The sequence below is a fragment of the Schistocerca gregaria genome, chromosome 7 (genome assembly GCF_023897955.1).
Source record: "Schistocerca gregaria isolate iqSchGreg1 chromosome 7, iqSchGreg1.2, whole genome shotgun sequence".
Lineage (NCBI taxonomy): Eukaryota > Metazoa > Arthropoda > Insecta > Orthoptera > Acrididae > Schistocerca > Schistocerca gregaria.
Genome location: NC_064926.1, coordinates 253,982,485 through 254,003,626, shown reverse-complemented (window position 1 = coordinate 254,003,626; position 21,142 = coordinate 253,982,485). Strand labels below are relative to the sequence as shown.

At 42.3% G+C, this 21,142-nt stretch overlaps 1 protein-coding gene across 1 annotated transcript in view; it reads left to right on the top strand.

The window, feature by feature from the left end:
* The window catches only part of LOC126282012 (myrosinase 1-like), a 108,071-nt gene that overhangs the window by 10,893 nt on the left and 76,036 nt on the right, over positions 1-21,142 (top strand). The gene's annotated exons all lie outside the window — the stretch shown is intronic.

Sequence of the window (21,142 nt, the reverse complement as noted above, 5' to 3'; positions counted from 1 at the left end):
TGTTAAGTTTCTCACTGTCCTCATTACTGCTACTTCTCATTACTTTCGTCTTTCTTCGATTTACTCTCAGTCCATTTTCTGTTCTAATGAGACTGTTCATTCCATTTAGCAAATCATGTTATTCTTCTTCACTTTTACTCAGTATAGCAATGTCATCAGCGAATCGTGTCACTGATACCCTCCTGAATTTTTCTTTTATTTCCATCATTACTTCTTCGATGCACAGATTGAACAGTAGGGGAGTGAGACTACATCCCCGTCCTACAACCTTTTTCATCTGAGTACTTCGTTCTTGGTCGTACACTCTTATTATTCCCTCTTGGCTGTCGTACACATTGTACATGAGCCGTCTCTCTCTATAGCTCACTCCTATTTTTCTCAAAATTTCAAACATCTTGGACCATTTCATATTGTCGAACGCTTTTTCCTGGTCGATACATCCTATGAATGCGACTTGAGTTTTCTTTAGTCTTGCTTCCATTATCAACCGCAACGTTAGAATGGCCTCTTTTGGGCGTTTACCTTTCCTAAAGTCAAACTGATCGCCATCTAATACATCCCAATTTTCTTTCCATTCTTCTGTTTATTATTCTTGTTAGCAATTTGGATGCATTCTCTGTTAAGCCGATTGCGCGAAAATTCTCGTACCTGTCAGCTCTCATACATTCTACACACAACGTGAATAGTCGTTCTGTTGACACTTCCCCTAATGATTTTAGAAATTCTGATGGAATGTTACCGATGCGTTCTGCCTTATTTGTTCGTAAGTCCTCGAGAGTTGTATTAAATTCCGATTCTAATACTGGATCCTCTGTCTCCTGTAAATCGACTCCTGTTTCTTCACATAAGACAAATTTTCCCCCTCATACACGTCTTCAGTGTACTCTTTCCAGCTATCCTCTCTCTCACTCTCTTCATTTAGCAGTGGAATTCCCGTTACACCCTTAATGTTACCATCCTTGCTTTAAATACCGCCGAAAGTTGTTTTGACTTTCCTGTTATGCTGAGTTATTCCTTCTGACAATCATCTGTTTTTCAATTTCATCCCATTTTTCACGCAGCCATTAAAAAGTAAATTTAGTACATCGACTGATCATTTCGATACTGTAACTGCAGGTGGCTGTTGCAGTCTGGAGTTTCAGGGGGTCTGGGTAACTGGGGGAAAGATGTTGGGGCCTTACAGCTGCCATTTATTTCGCTTCTCGCGTCCCAAACGCGGAAAAGAAGACGACATCCTGAAAGGCACTTTATGTTCCACTAACAGCATAGCTGCATTTATCGAGGTAACTGCACTTGCAGAACAGTCGACCTTAAAGTTCAGGAAATGGTGGTGTCACATTAGGGACCTCTTCATGGTGTGAAAACAGGAGTGTGCAAATTACTGCAACATGAACTGTTGAAACGATCTTTTTTTCACCAAATGATGTCTACTGGTTGGTACGTGAGCAGTAAACACTATCTGATCAAATGTCAGGACATTGTCCATCATACACTACGTAATAAAAAGCATCCGGACATCCCCAAAAACACACGTTTTTCATATTAGTTACATTGTGCTGCCACATACTGCCAGGTACTCTATATCAGCGACCTCAGTAGTCTTTAGATATCGTGAGAGAGGATGGGGCGTTCCGCAGAACTCACGGACTTCGAACGTGTTTAGGTGATTGAGTGTCACTTGTGTTATACGTCTGTACGCGAGATTTCCACACTCCTAAACATCTCTAGGTCCACTGTTTCCGATTTGATAGTGAAGTGGAAACGTGAAGGGATACGTATAGCACAAAAGCGTTCCGGTCGACCTCGTCTGTTGTCCGACAGAGACCGCCGACAGTTGAAGAGGCTCGTAATGTGTAATAGGCAATCATCTATCCAGACCATCACACAGGAATTTCAGACTGCATCAGGATCCACTGCAAGTACTATGACACCTAGGCAGGAGGTAAGAAAACTTGGATTTCATGGTCGAGTGGCTGCGTATAAGCCACACATCACGCCGTTAAATGCCAAACGACGTCTCGCTTGACTTAAAGAGCGTACACATTGGAAGATTGAACAGTGGAAAAACGTTGTGTGGAGTGACGAATCACGGCACATAATGTGGCGATCCGATGGTAGGGTGTAGGTATGACGGATATTCGGTGAATGTCATCTGGCAGCGTGTGCAATGCCAACAGTAAAATTCGAAGGCGATGGTGTTATGGTGTCTTTGCACCCGTTGTTGTTTTGCGTGGCACTATCACAGCACAATCCAACATTGATGTTTTAAGCACATCCTTGCTTCCCACTGTTGAAGAGCAATTCAGGGATGGTGATTGCATATTTCAACACGATCGAGCAGCTGTCCTGACCTGAATCCTATAAAACACCTTTGGGATGTTTCGGGACGCCGACTTTGTACCAGACCTCACCGACCGACTTGGATACCTCTCCTCAGTGCAGCACTCCGTGAAACCTTCCAGCACCTGATTGAACGTATGCCTGTGAGAGTGGGAGCTGTCATCAAGTCTAAGGGTGGGCCAACACCATATTGAAGTCCAGCATTACCGATGGAGGGTGCCACGAACTTGTAAGTCATTTTCAGCCACGTGTCAGGATAATTTTGATCACATAGTGTATGTCTCACGATGGGTGGTCCCAGCAGTATAAAAGGAGGCAGGGAGGTATTGAGGTGGCAGTAGAGAAACAGTAAGAGCAAATTGGGTCGCTCAGGAGATTTCGAACGTGGGGTGGACATTGGATGCTATCTGAGCAACTGATCCATCACGAACATTTCAATTCTTCTGAAGTTACGGGTTGTTAGTGATGTGATTGTGAAGTTAAAACTCAAAAAATTACCACAACTAAAGTATGACCAGGCAGACCTCATACTGACGGTCAGGGACCGTCGACCACTGGGGAGGGATTAGTAAAAAAATCGCTTGAAATCTGCGGAAGGAAAGAGGTACAGTAATCGGTGAGAAACTCATAACGGAAACATTTCTGCAGTCAATGTTAACCGGCACTTGATGTTGTGTAAATAATGACGGCGCTAGATATTGGATGACTGGAAACGAGGAATTTGAGTGATTAACCACGCAATAGCCTGTGGTAGACGCATGGAAGGGTTTGGATTGCCGAATACCTAGAGAATCATACCTGCCATCAGTGTAGTGCCAGAAGTGTAGTACGGAGAAGATGGTGTTGCGTTACTGCCCTTACGACCAGGGGCGATTCTAGAAGTCGGTCAAGGGAAGGGGGCTAATGGGGAGGGACGGGTTTTGGGGGAATGGAATATCGCTTAATAAAAGGAGAGTTGGGGTCCTCCACCGACAAATTTGTGAAATTTGGTGTTGCTTTAAGTAATTTTTGGTGACTGTTTTGGAGTTCAGTATGAAAAAAATGTATATTAATGAATAATAAGACGGCCATTACAAATTAAATGATATTTATTGGTATAGATAGTAAGCTATGCCGCTCTTATTCTTTTGTTGAAATGTGTTTGAGATACATTGCAGCCGCGCGGGGTAGTCGCGTGGTGTGAGGCGTCTTGTCACGGCTCGTGCGGCTCCTCCTGTCGGAGGTTCGAGTCCTCCACAGGGCATGTGCGTGTGTGTGTGTGTGTGTAGCGTAAGTTAGTTTAGGTTGGATTAAGTAGTTTTTAAGCTTAGGGGTCGATGACCTGAGCAGTCTGGTCCCATAAGATCTTACCACAAATTTCCAAATACATTGCAACCTACGTTGCTACATAATTACATAAAACAAGATTGAATCTATTGGAGTAATACATTAGGTGATTTCTGAAGTCATTTTAGTCGGTGTAATATGATACTCCATTTGGGGGGAGGGCTATAGCCCCCGTAACCCCCACCCACATTGCCACCGCTCCTTCTTACGACAACCCAGAACAGGCAGGATATGTACAAATTGTACACCAAAGAGTTCTATGTACAGCACAGGAATAGTTCGAAGACGATTATTGCTTGTATCCGCATGACAATATACCCTGTCAGAAAGTAGCACAAGTGAGGCATTGCATTGGTCTGTGGACAGTAATATTCCTGAAAAGACCTGCCTGATCCGAATCGAAGACCTTTCGAATGAATTGGGACGTCCAATTCGCTTCAGACCCTAGTTTCCAACATAATTATCTTCTATTGTTTTGGCTGTCGAGCAAGAATGGGCTGTCAATCCTTCACAGACATTCAGAGAACTCTGTGAAAGTATCGCCAGCAGGGTGCAAGACATTATAAAGGCGAAGGGTTGACACACACTTCACTAATGCTTGCTAGTAGGTATCCGGACGATTTTCATCAAATAATGTGCTGTAATCTCTTTTCAGGGGACAAATAACTAATGAAAACAACTACGGTTATTTCATGCAGTATATTCCAAGAAGCGCCTTTGTGATTTTACAACCGCATGGCGTTTTGGAATCTTGAAAGGCACGACTAATGGCAGACACATGCTTCAGTAACCGCACCATTTCCCAAATAAGCTCCACTTTTGCACTTGTCATGTCACTTAGAAGCATCGGAAGCCTTACATTGCAGTTAGGATGTGTGTTTGGTTGCATTCGCAAGACTTCCTTCAACAACTCCATGCAAGCCGTTGCAGTGCGGTCATGAAAGGAGAACTTGCAGGGATGTTTAGGTTCCATTTTGAGAATGGGTTATCCCTCGGTATAACTGATGGACGCGTTGGACGATGACGGGCTCCTTCACCTACATGTAATGCTTACCTACAACGCCGCTCAATCTAGCATCCTGATGTTCAAGGCCATATCTTGCAGTATGGCTCCACCGCGATAAGCAGTGTAAACATTCAAAATGTGCTTTCTACGGATTCTGCAGGGCATGGTAGAGCACCTGATCCAGTTTCCAGCGCGGTAACCGACTGTGACACAATCTGAATGGACGAAGGGTGCTTATTTACCACCCAAGATGGCAACCTACTGCTGTGCAGTAGTCATTACGTGTTGTTCGAGACATTGCAGTGCAGTTACACGAAGTAGTTTTGGGGGGGATGTGTTGGGGCTGTGGTGGGAGGAAAGGTTGGAGATTTATAGCTGGTGCTTACTTGGTTTCACGAATCCTATGTGCTGATATACACAATATCGTACGTGTAACAACATAAGGAGAAAGAAAGTTATCTAGTTTTGAGTAATGAAAGCATGATGATCCATTCTTATGTGTTCAACATACTCCTCCAACAGGTTTAGAGAATTTCCAACGACATCCACTAAATAATTTATATTTCAACGCATTAAGATAGGATTGTTGATTCCTGTATGCTGAAAGCAGTTGCGGACTTAGTGCTACACTAGTTCAGCTTGAACGTTGTTCACTAAACGGCTGAGTGTTTTAGATTAGATTAGATTAGTTTTTCGTTCCATAGATCCGTGTTGAGGAGATCCTCGTGGATGTGGAACATGTCACCTTTTCTATTTTTTGTTTTTATTTTTTTAAAGCTGAAATAACAATACTAATAGTATAAATATATACAACACATCATTGGTTTCTATTAAAAAATTCGTCAATGAAGTAGAAGGAGTTGGCCACTAGTAAGTCTTTCAGGCTCCTTTTAAACTGATCTCTATTTGTAACTAAATTCTTTATGTTTGCTGGCAAATTATTGAAGATGAGTGTTCCTGAGTAGTGGACCCCTTTTTGAACTAAAGTAAGTGCTTTTAAGTCCTTGTACAGATCATTTTTGTTCCTGGTATTGTATGTATGAACTGAGCTGTTTGTTGGAAAAAGAGATATATTATTTAGGACAAATTTCATTAAGGAGTAAATGGACTGAGAGGCAGTAGTTAGTATACCCAGTTCTTTGAAGAGGTTTCTACAAGACGTCCGTGAGTTTACTCCACAAATAATACGTATTACACGCTTTTGGACTGTGAAAACTTTTGTTTGACTTGAAGAGTTACCCCAAAATATTATACCATATGACGTTATGGAATGAAAGTAGGCAAAGTATGCAAGATTTTTCACTTTTATGTCGCCTATGTCTGCTAACACTCGAATTGCAAATACAGATTTGTTAAGGCGTTTCTGCAGTTTTGTGGTGTGCTCCTCCCAACTGAATTTATTATCAAGTTGTAATCCCAGGAATTTAAGACTGTCAACCTCTTCTATCTGCTCTTCTTCGTACTTTATGCATATGCTGGGTGGAAAGCTCTTACAGGTTCTGAATTGCATATAGTGAGTCTTTTCGAAGTTTAATGTCAGTGAGTTGGCTTTAAACCATTTATCAATATCCATGAAAATATCATTAGCAGATCTTTCTAGAAATACACTCGACATACTATTTATTGCAATACTTGTGTCATCTGCAAACAAAACGAACTCTGCTTCTGGCAGTGTAACTGATGAGAGATCATTAACGTACACAAGAAAACGAAATGGCCCTAAGATGGATCTTTGTGGGACACCACATGTAATTTCTTCCCATTCTGATGATGACTGATGACTTAATTCACTAGTCCCTTGCACTGACACCCTTTGTTTCCTGTTAGCGAGGTATGGCTTGAACCATGTGTAATGTTATCGAAAGCCTTTGGGAAGTCAAGGAACACGGAAACAATGTGGACCACATTGTCTACGATGGTCTAGTTCTTATGAACGAAGAGCATAGCTAAATTCACAACGTCTCTATTTTAGGAATCCGTATTGACTCCTACTGAGTATATTTTTAATCTCAAAATGGCTCATAATGCACGGCCATAAAATCTGTTATGTAGTTAGTTATTACACAGATGGCAGAGAAATAATATACGGTTATGTACGTCTTGTAGATGAGAGTTCTTAAAAACAGGTATGACCTACACTTTTTTACCAATCACTTCGTACCCTGTGATAAACTGCTACTAGGAAAGGGAGCAAGTTCTTTCGCATAACGTTACAGTTCTCTCATAAGATAGCGATGCCTTTCCTCCGTTTACATCAGTATCTGCCATTTCACCGTTCATGAGAAGACAAAGAGGAAATCAGTTTAGGTTCATCATAAATGAAATAACTCGAAAGACCCGGTTCAATATTTCGGCATTCTGTCTGTCATCGCACTATTCGGTACCGATATCGTGACTGTCAGACTTAACGGATGATTTCGATTGTCTACGTGACTTCATCTCAGATCAAAACGTCTTGCGTTTATCATCACGGCAGCTGTCAAAATTTTACTTTTGATTCATTTGATTCCCCCTCAAATTGACTTCCTTACTTTCATCTAGATATCGTTCAGATTTTGTATGTGAACAGGAGTTTGACTTCAGTAAGATCTGTGACAAGCTCTCTCTCAAACATGAGGAGTCCATACCATCTAAAAAGGTCGGCCAAGCGTGAGTGGAACTCATACACTGATGGTTCCACAGAAACTTAAAAATGTATGTATGTAGTTCATCTATCCTGGGGATCGAGAATCTCAACGATTTTTGCCTGCTATCAATTTCGATACTGACAAGATACTGATCTCAGGAATCCTAAGATATTACCAAAATCTCTAGAGTAGTTCCCCAGGGTACCCCAGGCATACGAAAGAAGGAATCAGGGGATTTTCGTTTATATATCTTTCTGACATTTGATAGATATATAGAAAATTTAATAAAATAACTTTTTTGTTTACTTACAAAAACATGACGAATGTTCAATTGTCAGAAACATATTTTCTATGCGATATACTTAAAAATGAACAATTTGTCCTGTACTTGTACTATGAAACCTACTTTTTGCCAAATGTCATGATTCTAGATCAACGGGCAGTATCCTATAGATTTCGATGAATGAGTTTTCGAGTACCAGATTTGGTGACATAAATGGCCGTATCTTTTCACTGCATCGACTTAAGAGCTTGAAAGTGTTACACCACCAAGGGATCCTGGACCTTAATGTATGAGATAAATTTGAAGTAGATACGTCTCCCGTCCGTGAGAGAAAAGGGTTCTGAACAGTTGAATGGACAGACAGACCGACAACAAAACGATTTGATAAAGATTCTGTTTTCAAAGACAGGACATGGAACCCTAAAAATAATACCATCAAATATAACTAATTTTGTAGCCATACTTCTAGCTGCACGAAAATATATAACATTTTTAAAATTCTACGGTAAACAGCAGTTAAATATTTTAAGAAATCGACAATATCCAGCGGTTTTACCCAATACTACCCGGTTAGCCGCGAGTGTCAGCACGCCACTTCCGGGATGCGGTAAGGCGTGCCGACCTCGGTTCGGATCGACTGGTGGATAAACGACAAGGGGCTTCTCGCTGGCCGCCCTGGTTGTGGATTTTAGGCGGTTTTCCACATCTGACAAGTTGAATACTGAACTGATACCCAGGTCTGGTCAGTTACATGAATCACAAACATTTAGAGAAAGGTAGAAATTCGGTCTCAGGAGACAAAGGGATCGCGGCAAAAAGGCCACCTTGCAACATTAACAAAGCCAGATCAGATAATTAACATTACAACCCTGTGTATATAAGGGACAAAGGTAAAATAAAACGAAAAAAGAGTAAGAAGAAGACCATCATCAAATCACAAAAACTCACACTCGTATTGTAACTGTGCTTTTCTCGCAGTTCACTTTTCTCGTAGTTCACCGCTCAGAGTGTGGATACCTGTTGTTGTTGTTGTGGTCTTCAGTCCTGAGACTGGTTTGATGCAGCTCTCCATGCTACCCTATCCTGTGCAAGCTTCTTCATCTCCCAGTACTTACTGCAACCCACGTCCTTCTGAATTGGCTTAGTGTATTCTTCACTTGGTCTCCCTCTACGATTTTTACCCTCCACTCAAAATTTGTGATCCCTTGATACCTGAGAACACGTCCTACTAACCGGTCCCTTCTTTTTGTCATGTTTTGCCACACACTCCTCTTCTCCCCAATTCTATTCAATACTTGATCATTAGTTATGTGATCTACCCATCTAATCTTCAGCATTCTTCTGTAGTACCACATTTCGAAAGCTTCTATTCTCTTCTTGTCCAAACTATTTATCGTCCATGTTTCACTTCCATACATAGCTACACTCCATACAAATACTTTCAGAAACGACTTCCTGACACCTAAATCTATACTCGATGTTAACAAATTTCTCTTCTTCAGAAACGCTTTCCTTGCCATTGCCAGTCTACATTTTATATCCTCTCTACTTCGACTATCATCAGTTATTTTGCTCCCCAAATAGCAAAACTCCTTTACTACTTGAAGTGTCTCATTACCTAATCTAATTCCCTCAGCGTCACCCGACTTAATTCGACTACATTCCATTATCCTCATTTTGCTTTTGTTTATGTTCATCTTATATCCCCCTTTCAAGACACTGTCCATTCCGTTCAACTGCTCTTCCAAGTCCTTTGCTGTTTCTGATAGAATTACAATGTCATCGGCGAACCTCAAAGTTTTTATTTCTTCTCCATGGACTTTAATACCTACTCCGAATTTATCTTTTGTTTCCTTCACTGCTTGCTCAATATACAGATTGAATAACATCGGGGAGAGGCTACAACGCCGTCTCACTCCCTTCCCAACCATTGCTTCCCTTTCATGCCCCTCGACTCTTATAACTGCCATCTGGTTTCTGTTCAAATTGTAAATAGCCTTTCGCTCCCTGTGTTTTACCCCTTCCACCTTTAGAATTTGAAAGAGTGTATTCCAGTCAGCATTATCAAAAGCGTTCTCTAAGTCTACAAATGCTAAAAACGTAGGTTTGCCTTTCCTTAATCTTGCTTCTAAGATAAGTCGTAAAGTCAGTATTGCCTCACGTGTTCCAACATTTCTACGGAATCCAAACTGATCTTCCCCGAGGTCGGCTTCTACCAGTTTTCCGTTAGTCTGTAAAGAATTCGCGTTAGTATTTTGCAGCTGTGACTTATTAAAGTGATAGTTCGGTAATTTTCACATCTGTCAACACCTGCTTTCTTTGGGATTGGAATTATTATATTCTTCTTGAAGTCTGGGGGTATTTCATTTTCACATCTGTCAACACCTGCTTTCTTTGGGATTGGAATTATTATATTCTTCTTGAAGTCTGAGGGTATTTCGCCTGTCTCATACATCTTCTCGCCAAATGGTAGAGTTTTGTCAGGACTGGCTCTCCCAAGGCCATCAGTAGTTCTAATGGAATGTTGTCTACTCCGGGGGCCTTGTTTCGACTCAGGTCTTTCAGTGCTCTGTCAAACTCTTCACGCAGTATCATATCTCCCATTTCATCTTCATCTAGATCCTATTCCATAATATTGTCCTCAAGTACATCTCCCTTGTATAGACCATCTATATACTCCTTCCACCTTTCTGCTTTCCCTTTTTTTGTTTAGAACTGGGTTTCCATCTGAGCTCTGATACCTGTTAGCTCTCCCAATGATCAGCCTTTCTGGCGGATACAGAAATTCGTTTTACGCACTGCTGTATTTTGACCCAATAAAGGCATATGTCACCTGGGGATAGTTGACGTATTGGTAATAGTTTCAGCATCGACGGCCAACAGAAAATGTAGTGGCGTAGCTGCCAGAGCACCATCTGTATCTACCCTTAAACAGGAAATGCTCACAGCCAGAAGACTGAGTGTTGTGCAAGCGTATGAAACGAGTGTGCAGCCTTGCGATGGAGGCGTACTCGTGCTTCCTACAGCCAGCTGAGTGAATTTGATGGTGTCAAATTTTTGGCCTTCAGAGTGGCATGATGATCCTTCCAGAGAATTGCCACTGAAGTTGGAAGTGCTTTGCCAATTGTGCAACGATGCTGGTATCGGAGGTCATTCTCACTACGGTAGACGAGGTGCTGGACGTTCACGCAACATGGACGCCCGCCAGGATCGTCGTATTGTAAGGACAGCAGTGGCAGGTCGTACCACGGCACGGTTAAGAGGGCTTGTGAGCCGGTCGTTCAGCACGAACTCTTGCGAACTGGTTACTAGCAGTGGGACTACATGCACGCACACCTCTAGCCTGTCTTCCTCTCGCCACGGCATCGAATCGACGTGCACGGCCTGATTGGTGCCGTTATGGGATAGCGATGAATGCAGTTTCTGCCTGCACGCAAGTGATGGTCGTTTGCGAGTACGACGTAGACGTGGTGAGCGGTGTCTCGTCGAGTGCATTCATCAGGCACACTGGTCCACCCCACGCTTTATGGTCTGCGATGTGGTGAGCTACAACTCTCGTTCACATTTGGTGTTTCTGGAGGGGACGCTAATCAGCGGTCAGCACGTGCACATTGTTGTCAGACCCATTATTTTGCCATTTTTGTAATACGAGGGTGATGTGTTGTTGCCAGACTACCCGTGATACTCAATAACGTGCAGCAACTATCCTGGCCATCACTATCTCCGAACTTATCTTGAATCGAGCACGTGTGGGATACGATGGAAAGAGAAGTGACTCTAGTGAATCTTATAGAACTTCATTTCATTTCATTTATCGCTTACTGAAAGACCTGCTGCCTATTTTAAAAAGTAGGTCGTACATTTTTTTTGAATTTTGCATGTTACATACATTGTTCCGTATTTCAAAAAAAAATTTCTTGAGTAGTAAAAAAAGAGCAACAATATTGAGCTGGTACTGGAGTAATAATAATACTTAGTACTGGGATAAAATGAATACAAATTGAGGAAAAGAAAACAGAAAAAATTTAAAAATTTAAGAGGAAGCTAATAGATGATAGGAGAGGTTTTTAATAGAAGAAAGTGCCCCACTACCTGGCTCTTCCAGGTGGGAGTGCATCGGAACAACTTCAAGTCTGCACCAGATGGAGCAGCAATTTGCTTAGAACTAAGTACAAATGATGTTAATATATTATTTACTATTTTTCATATATATAATAAATTAGTATACGTTTCTCATATTAATTTTACTGTTGATTGCTGGCAATGTCATGGATTTTGCTGTGTGAGAGGACCCTCGGAAGTTCGTCGAGCCTCGCCTCCCTAGGAAATTTCAGCTCAGTATATTTCTGTAATGTACGCCGTTACGGAGTTAAACTTAGCAATTATTTACATGTTACGTTCCTATATTTACAATCCTTATACATTTTACACTTTTCCTATCTTTGGATAATGTTCAATATATACCTTTTTTCAATATCCTTATTACTTTTCATGTTATTCTATGAATCCATATTGTCTTGTTCTGAGTTTGTTGAGGCATCCGATTGAGTGATCGCGTTGTTGTCGGAATCGTTCTATGCGTTGAGTTGTCTTGTGGGGTCATTGCCTACTCCCCGACTCATGTGTCCTCTTTCCTGTCTGTATGTTGCGTGAAGTGCTTGTGAAATTTTGTCGGTGATGTCGTTCAGTTCTAATCAGTCATCTGGCAGTCTTATCTTTTGTAGTATGTCATTGACGTGCACTTGCGCTCGTATGTGTCTCAACATGCCGCAGTTTAATGTGATGTGTTATGCTATGCCGATTTCTCCAAATGCCCATATATCTGTGTCACTTAGGCGAACACGAAGGAGATGCTGCGGGTACGATCCATGTCCCGTAATAAAGTGGACCATACCACGTGTCGGCTCTATATATTTCATGCTCATTCTTTCTCGGATGTTCGGGAACAATGTGTGTATTCTGCGTCCTTTTTCTGTTGCGTCCCAGTCAGTCTGCGAAGTATCATTTCGCTGTTCATTAACTTGTTTCTGGTCTGTTATTTGTTTTCCTGTAATTTCCTGTACTTTTTGTTGTCGTCCCTTTTTTATCCAGCATGCTGCAACTCTGAAACGTACTGTAATGTCTATTGGGTACACACCCAGGACGATGCATAATACCTTTATAGATGTCGTCCCAAGCGCTCCTGACATTCTTAATAGGATGCTTCTTTGTCCGCGTCGTACAATGGTTTTTGTGTCATGTGAGACCGAGACGATAGGTCCATGCGAGGGCAGCAAAGCACAGAATGGACTCAAACAAGAAGTTATGGCAAGTTCGTGTCATCTGTAGTGGTAGTCTGAACTTTGCAATGTAAAGTCGGGCTACTTTATGCATCAGTCTTGAGTTTGCGTGGTTTGTCAGTATATACTCCGAGGTACCTGATGTAGACATTCGTTATATGGTGATATTGGCAAGTGTGATTGTTGTGTTTTTTTGTAATGCTCCTCTTAGCACTAGACAGACAGTTTTGTTGACTGCTATATGAAGTGTGTTGTTGTTGCATCAATTATTTACTTTTTGCAGTATCTGTGTTGCCTTTAGTTCTAGATTTGCTCTTGAAATGGCCGATGTAATAACCTTTACGCCATCTGCATACGAAATTACTCCTGTTACCTTGTTTTCCGTTCTCATCAAGAACGGTGAAAAGAGGCTCTAAAGCAATGTCCTAGAATATGGGATCGTATATAGAGTCCTGTGGGCAACCTTTCGTAATTATTTTGATTGCCCTTTGATGTCCTGCACGCCATTCTATAACTCTATTATTGCAGTAGTCTAGGAGACTGTAATACATGACTGGCTATTAAAATTGCTACACCACGAAGAAATGCAGATGATAAACGGGTATTCATTCGACAAATATATTATACTAGAACTGACATGTGATTACATTTTCACGCAATTTGGGTACATATATCCTGAGAAATCAGTACCCAGAACAACCAATTCTGGCCATAATAACAGCCTTGATACAACTGGGCATTGAGTCAAACTGAGCCTGGATGGCGTGTACAGGCACAGCTGCCCATGGAGCTTCAACACGAAACCACAGTTCATCAGGAGTAGTGACTAGCGTTTTGTGACGAGCCAGTTGCTCGGCCACCATTGACCAGAGGTTTTCAGTTGGTCAGAGATCTGAAGAATGTGCTGGCCAGGGCAGCAGTCGAACATTTTCTGTATCCAGAGAGGCCCTATAGGATCTGCAACATGTGGTCATGCATTATCCTGCTGAAATGTAAGGTTTCGCAGGGATCGAATGAAGGGTAGAGCCACGGGTCGTAACACATCTGAAATGTAACGTCTACTGTTCAAAGTGCCGTCAATGCGAACAAGATGTGACCGAGACGTGTAACTAATGGCACCCCGTACCATCATGCCGAGTGATACGCCAGTATGGCGATGACGAGTACGCACTTCCAATGTGCAATCACAGCGATGTCGCCAAACACGGATGCGACAATTATGATGCTGTAAACAACCTGGATTCATCCCAAGAAACGACGTTTTGCCATTCGTGCACCCAGGTGCGTCATTCAGTACACCATCGCAGGCACTCCTACCTGTGATGCAGCGTCAAGGGTAACCGCAGCCATGGTCTTCGAGCTGTTAATCCATGCTGCTGCAAACGTCGTCGAACTGTTCTTGCAGATGGTTGTTGTCTTGCAAACGTCCCTATCTGTTGACTCAGGGATCGAGACGTGGCTGCACGATCCGTTACCGCCATGCGGATAAAAAACCTGTCATCTCCACTGCTAGTGATACGATGCCAATGGGATCCAGCACGACGTTCAGTATTACCCTCCTGAACCCGCCGATTCCATATTCTGCTAACAGTCATTGGATCTCGACCAACGCTAGCAGCAATGTCGCGATACGATAAACTGCAATCGCGATATGCTACAATCCGACCTTTATAAAAGTCGGAAACGTGATGGTACGCATTTCTATTCCTTATACGAGGCATCACAACGAAGTTTCACCAGGCAACGCCGGTCAACTGCTGTTTGTGTATGAGAAATCTGTTGGAAACTTTCCTTACGTCAGCACGTTGTAGGTGTCGGCACCGGCCCCCACATTATAGGAATGTTCTGAAAAGCTAATCATTTGCATATCACAGCGTCTTCTTCCTGTCGGTTACATTTCGCGTCTGTAGCACGTCGTTTTCTTGGTGTAGCAATTATAATGGCCTGTAGTGTATAACGGTGTGGGTATCTTTGTTTCCCTAAATCTTGAAAATTGTGCAGACCACCAGAGGTTATCAAAGGCGCCGGCTGTATCGATTAGAATCGCAAATACATATTTGTCTCGTGACGTTTGTATTGTCTGCAATGCCTTGTTAATGGCGGCTTCTATAGATTTTTGTGGTCTAAACCCGAACTGGTGGGTATTAAGGCCGAGGTGCTGTTTATGCGACTGGAGTCTGTAGCACAACAGTCTCTCCTGAACCTTAACCAACATCTTTATCAAGAAAATTGGTCTGTATATCTTCGGATCTGTCGGGTATGTGTCCTCAGTCTTGTTGATGATTACTGCATCTGCAGATTTCTATGTTGTGTGTATCTTGCGTTGTTGTAAGACGTCATCAGTAATTCAGTCAGAAATAGTATGATATGCAGTGCTGCATTCCTGACCGTTTCTTGGTGAATTACGTCGGGCCCTGGAGCTTTTTTGAGTGTGTGTTTGTTAATTGCCAGGAAAATTTCCTCTTAAAAGGGATGACTACTTGGTCAGTAGCGTAGTTAATTTGAACTAGTCGGCAGAGATTGATGTGTTATTGTTGGTCCTCAGTTTGATCGTCGCCCAGGAGAAGTTTTTGGAGAAGATATTCAGCAACACGTCTCCAACCTTGCGTAGTATGGCCGTCTGGATAGCCCATTGCCGACACTGCAAGTGGTGTTTTGATTTTGGCAATCTGCAGTTTGTATGGTTCTCCCCAATACTATTTTTCAACTGAGTCCGCACAAAGTTGTCCCGGTGCTCTTGTGTTGTCTTGTGAAGGTCGGTTTTATTCCTGTCTTTAGCGTCGCGACAGATTTGGAGCCTAATTCACCGTTCTCGTGCCGTTTTTGGCCTTTAATAGTGTCGTCTTTTGTCTCGTGAGTCTTTCGGAAGTCTGGTCAACGTTGTGGGATATGACATTCCCTGTTTGCATCCTTCGTTTACTATTGGTAAGGCAGCTGAATGGGCTTTTTGTAACATATGTGTCAGTGTGCAAACTCTTTGATTAATGCTGCCGTGTGTGGTATAGAGGCAAGAGTTATTTATCTCCTGTCTCAGATTTTGTCAGTTTGTTTTGTATAGCAGCAACCGTATGTCCTGTGTTGTATGTGTGTTTGTATCAGTAGTGGTTGCTGTGTGTGTGACTGTTACGTGGTGATCACTATGTATGACTTTGTCTAGGGCACGTCAGTTTAGAACGTGTGTGACTGATTTTTCATTTGTTGGAGCAATGTCAATGTTCCTGGTTCCACCTGTATATCCACAGAAGGTCGGTGGTTGTCCTGCTTCATTCAGTACGAAAATGTTACAATTGATCATTGTGTTTACAACGTCCTGTCCTCTGACTTCCGTTTTGTTGGCATTCCAGAGAGTCGAGCGTGCATTGATATCGATGTGTATGAGTAAGCGTCTTCCTCGAGCGAAATGTGTGCCCTCCCTGACTCTCATTTTATTTCTTAAAGTTTCTATTTCGAGTGACTACTGAGTCCGCATTGAAGAGATTACCCAGTGTTCCGCGCCTAGTGTGTTGTTCTCCGTGGTCAGTGTTCAGCTGCCTAATTTGTGTGACGATTATTTGTGGGTTTGCCACCACGATTGCTGCCTTTGCATCTGTGGAACCAGTGATTACAGTGTATTTGCCTAGGAATGCCAGGTATTTTCCCATTGCGCTTGTATGATTCCTGTGGGCAAATTACGTCAACTGCTTCTTCCTCTGTTAGTTTAATTAGCTCCGTCCCCGCAAATGCAATTCTCCCGCAGTTTTAATGGATAAGTTCCATGTTGTTGGTGCATCTATTCTAAAGCCGTAGCCTTTTTGTTCCGTCTCTTTAGGGTCATAGTAAACACAGACATGTGCCCTTACAAAATCCTTGTAAGTTTGTTGACAATCTATTCCTTCACTCCTTCTCATGCCGGTCCCAGGAGTTTGATTATGTTGCAGTGGTCTGTCGGGAGATTTGCCGTTCGGAATATCATTCTATGTGTTTGTTCAGGAGCTGGAAAACATATTTCATCCCTTTCTGGATATTTCATACGCATAGCCATTCTTAGTGCTGTTTGAAAATATCTTTATTTTCTAGTCTACTAAGAGATGGGTTACATTCAAATTCTTTATACATTCACTCGCTGTTGTCTGTTGTACATTGTTTATGGTCTTTATTACGTGATACTTGGTTTCTCGTTGTGTTTACGTCTGTTGTATGCGTATCTCCATATAGATTTGTCTGAGTCGGGTATTTCTCCCTGCCTCTGAGTGTATTTGATGTGGGTTGCCAGGTTCCAAAAGGAATCCGTAGGAATTCGATTACTCGATAAATAGTACAATTCTCAAGGCTGTCAATTCAACTATGTACCGGGGTGTTAAAATTACGAACAACTCCAGTTGGAAAGACCACTTAGATAATATTGTGAGGAAGGCGAGCCAAAGGTTGCGTTTCATTGCCAGGACAGTTAGAAGATGCAACAAGTCCACTAAAGAGACAGCTTACATTACACTTGTTCGTCCTCTGTTAGAATATTGCCTCGCGGTGTGGGATCCTTACCAGGTGGGATTGACGGAGGACATCGAAAGGGTGCAAAAAAGGGCACCTCGTTTTGTATTATCACGTGATAGGGGAGAGAGTGTGACAGATATGATACGCGAGTTGGGATGGAAGTCATTAAACAAAGACGTTTTTCGTCGCGGCGAGATCTATTTACGAAATTTCAGTCACCAACTTTCTCTTCAGAATGCGAAAATTTTTTGTTGAGCCCAGCTTACATAGGCAGGAATGATCATCAAAATAAAATAAGAAAAATCAGAGCTCGAACATTAAGGTTTAGGTGTTCGTTTTTCCCGCGCGCTGTTCGGGAGTGGAATGGTAGGGAGATACTATGATTGTGGTTCGATGAACCCTCTGCCAAGCACTTAAATGTGAATTGCAGAATAATCATGTAGATGTAGATGTATATCATCTATTTCTTGTTCCTCAGTTCTTAACAGTGTTACGAATTGGAATTTTGTCCAGTGAAAGAGTTCGTGTTTGCTTTGCATAGCTACGTAATAGCCCATGGGTCCTTGTGTGCATGCACCGTCAATGTAATCTCTGATGCGAAAATATTTCTCTTCTACGATGGTACTCATAAGGAAACGTGAGTCTTCATTGCACTGAGAGGCTATCGTTCGTGGTAGCCCTAGGTGTTGTCTCCAGGCTAATGGGTGCCACCACGCTCTTCTTTTCGTGGAGGATGACTTGTATTTCCTCACACAGCTGTTCTGCAATGTAACGGCGAGGTGGGATCTTCCTCCGTCCGTTTCGCATTCATTTACATTATTCAACATTTTGTAGTGAGCGAAGGCCGGTTCTCTCTATTTTTCTCTCGTACATTTGTCTCTTCTCAGAGGAATCTGGTCCCCTGAATTTATTGCATGTTCTGTTGAGGTGTTTGCACGGTGTACAGCCTGCAGTGATATCTTCTGTGCAGTCAGACGTTTTGTGATCAGGCTTGGCACCATTTGCCGCACACTTCCTCTTTGTCACACAGTTTTGTTGGGTGGACATATTCCGAACAGTTAAAGCATTTATGAACCGCCACAAACTCTTTAACACTAAGTGATTCTAACTGAATGTTGACTGTGCCCCTTTTGTAATAAATGCTGACTCTCTCTTGGGCTGACTTCAATTACGTTATTTACCGTTGGTTTTCCCCTTGGACCAGTTTGAACTTGATCGTTATCTCTTTTGTGAATTGTTCTTTAGACATGTGGTTGCAAAGATTAATTTCGTACTGTCATCATCTGGTAATGTTGTAGGAACATTGTGCACTGCCAAGATTGCTAGCAAATAGCGCGGCTCCTCACACCTGATACCTTTCAGCTTTTTCATTTTTCCAAAACTTTCTTTTGTCTTCTGGAGTTTCTGTTTCCAAAATTACTGTATTATTGGCTATCATTCTGATTACTTTGCCTTTAGTTTTGTACTGACTAGGATTTAAGATCTTAGTAACTGTGTCTCCAACTGTTTTTGCATTTTGGTTACTTTCAAATTTGGAGGACAGTATGCTGGTTTATTATGATTTAGTCTGTAGAATGCTGTTGCGGCGAAGCTGCAAATGACAGGGCAGGAGGTTTGGTTTCTGTAAGCAGTTTATAATTTTCAGTGTCTGGTTCTGCTGTTTCGGCCTACAGACGCTATATGCGATCTAGTGCATCAATCTTTTGCGGGGCTAATTTTATCCGTAACCTGCATTTTCTGCTCGCAGTTCTTCATTCTGCCCGTAAAGTTTCACCTGTCCTATAGTTAAGACCAATATTTTTTTCCTAATTGGTGCAGTTATATCCGATGACACTCTCTTGTCTTCAAGTGTTATCTGTAAATCTGTCAATATCTCGTCTACAGCCTCTGTCATTCGCGTCTCCATGGTTCTTCGTTTAGGTGTAAGATCCCCCCAGCAGTACCTTCGTGGTGTCCCTTGTGTTAACCTGCCTGTCTAGACTGTTCCTGCTGCCTCCAGTGGGGGCACTATTCACATATGTCATGTTCCCGGCTGCAGATACCAGCTTGGGTCATTTTCGTTGCTCCTAGTGATCGCGTTGTTGACATAAACAAGGAGCTGTTGCTCGTTTTGGAAACTAGTGCACAAGTTCTAAGTATTTCACAACGTGAGATTCTTAGGAGCTCGCTCCAGGTTTCTGTTGTTAAGGTTTGTTACTGAACCTTGGTAACAGCTACATTACTTAAAACAATCTCCAAATAGTTACAAATTACCACGCCGTCATTGTTTCTCGCAGTCACAAAAAGACAGTCTATTTCTCGTTTGGCTGTAGTGTAAAACCAGACAGCACCTGGGAACACGCCGGCTGAATGACGCTTCGCGGCCTACTTTGCCTTTTGTTACTCACACGCACGTGCCGACGCCGTTACTGCTGACCGTCTGCTGTTTCTGCAGTCGCCAACGTGTGTGTGTGCGTGCGTGTGTGTGTGTGTGTGTGTGTGTGTGACATATTAAGGGACTTGACCGCTTAGGTCATCAGTCACTAAGGTTAAACACTACTTAACCTAAATTATCTTAAGGACAAACACGCACACCCTTGCCCGAGGGAGGACTCGAACCTCCGCCGGGACTAGCCGCACAGTCCATGACTGCAGCGTCTTATGCCGTCTGCACACGGACCGTGCTGCCGAACGTTAACGTTGAGCGTGCCAAGTTGAACGTGCTGCTGAACGCTCAGGAACGATGCGACTCGTGCATACGGTACGTGCGCCCCAATGTGGTACATGCGATCGCAACGCACTCCAGCGGCAGTGGAGAGAAATTTGTAGTTCGTAAATCACACTGTTTACTCAACGGGCGCGCGTAAAATTCCCACGCTAACTCTCTTGAAACGCACATTCCCACCATCGTCCACGAAAAGGAAAGTACCATGTCCAATCAGCAAGGACACAGGCTTATAGAAGTTCCAGTGCGTTACAAATTTGGAATACTTCTTCGCATAAGATAAACATTACTTCATAATTCCCACATTTTAATAAAACTTCAAGGTCAGTCTTACTTGATCACTCTACTTGATCACTCTTCCTACCCAGTAGCAGACTCTTTGCAATATGTGAATTAGGAAGCGTAAAAGAAAAAGGAGCAAAATATCTTTATAGAAGCAGCACAAGGTGTCCTGTAGATTAAACAAATCGAACAGTCACCCCTCAAATAAGTTGAACTTATATTTACATAACATGAAATATTATAGTATATATTTATATAAAACTAATAATAAAGTATCAGAACGTAATAAAAACACGAAAGTTAGGAAACAAAATTTGAAGTATCTAAAAGGGAACCACCGCCCAACTATTAACACAATACTGGGCAGTGACGCTACTCATTACGCTAAATCAATATCACATCTTTCGTATGTGATCATATTGTGTTATGCCATACTGAAGACCGTAATTATAGATATGTTAGTAATTGAAATTTAATTATAACAAATTGTACCAAGAACAGTACGTTTTGGGTGGATCTTCAGTGTGTCGCTGCCTTCAAATAGCCTACTCTCAGAATACGCAAGTTACAACAATTCTTTTGCCACGAATACGATATTTCTAATTATTTTATTGGAACGAATCACACAGTTAACGAAGGGTTTCCCAGTGATCCTCACTTTGCTGGTGCTCAGAAACGTCATATATACATATAGGCTTGAAATGAATGCCAATATGGCGCCTCACAACTCTCTACTGAAGGGAGACGGCGTGCTTGTGACGTAGGTGGCGTTGTGCCATCTCATTGGCCAACGCTCAGACGCACGCTCAGAATATATGACATGCC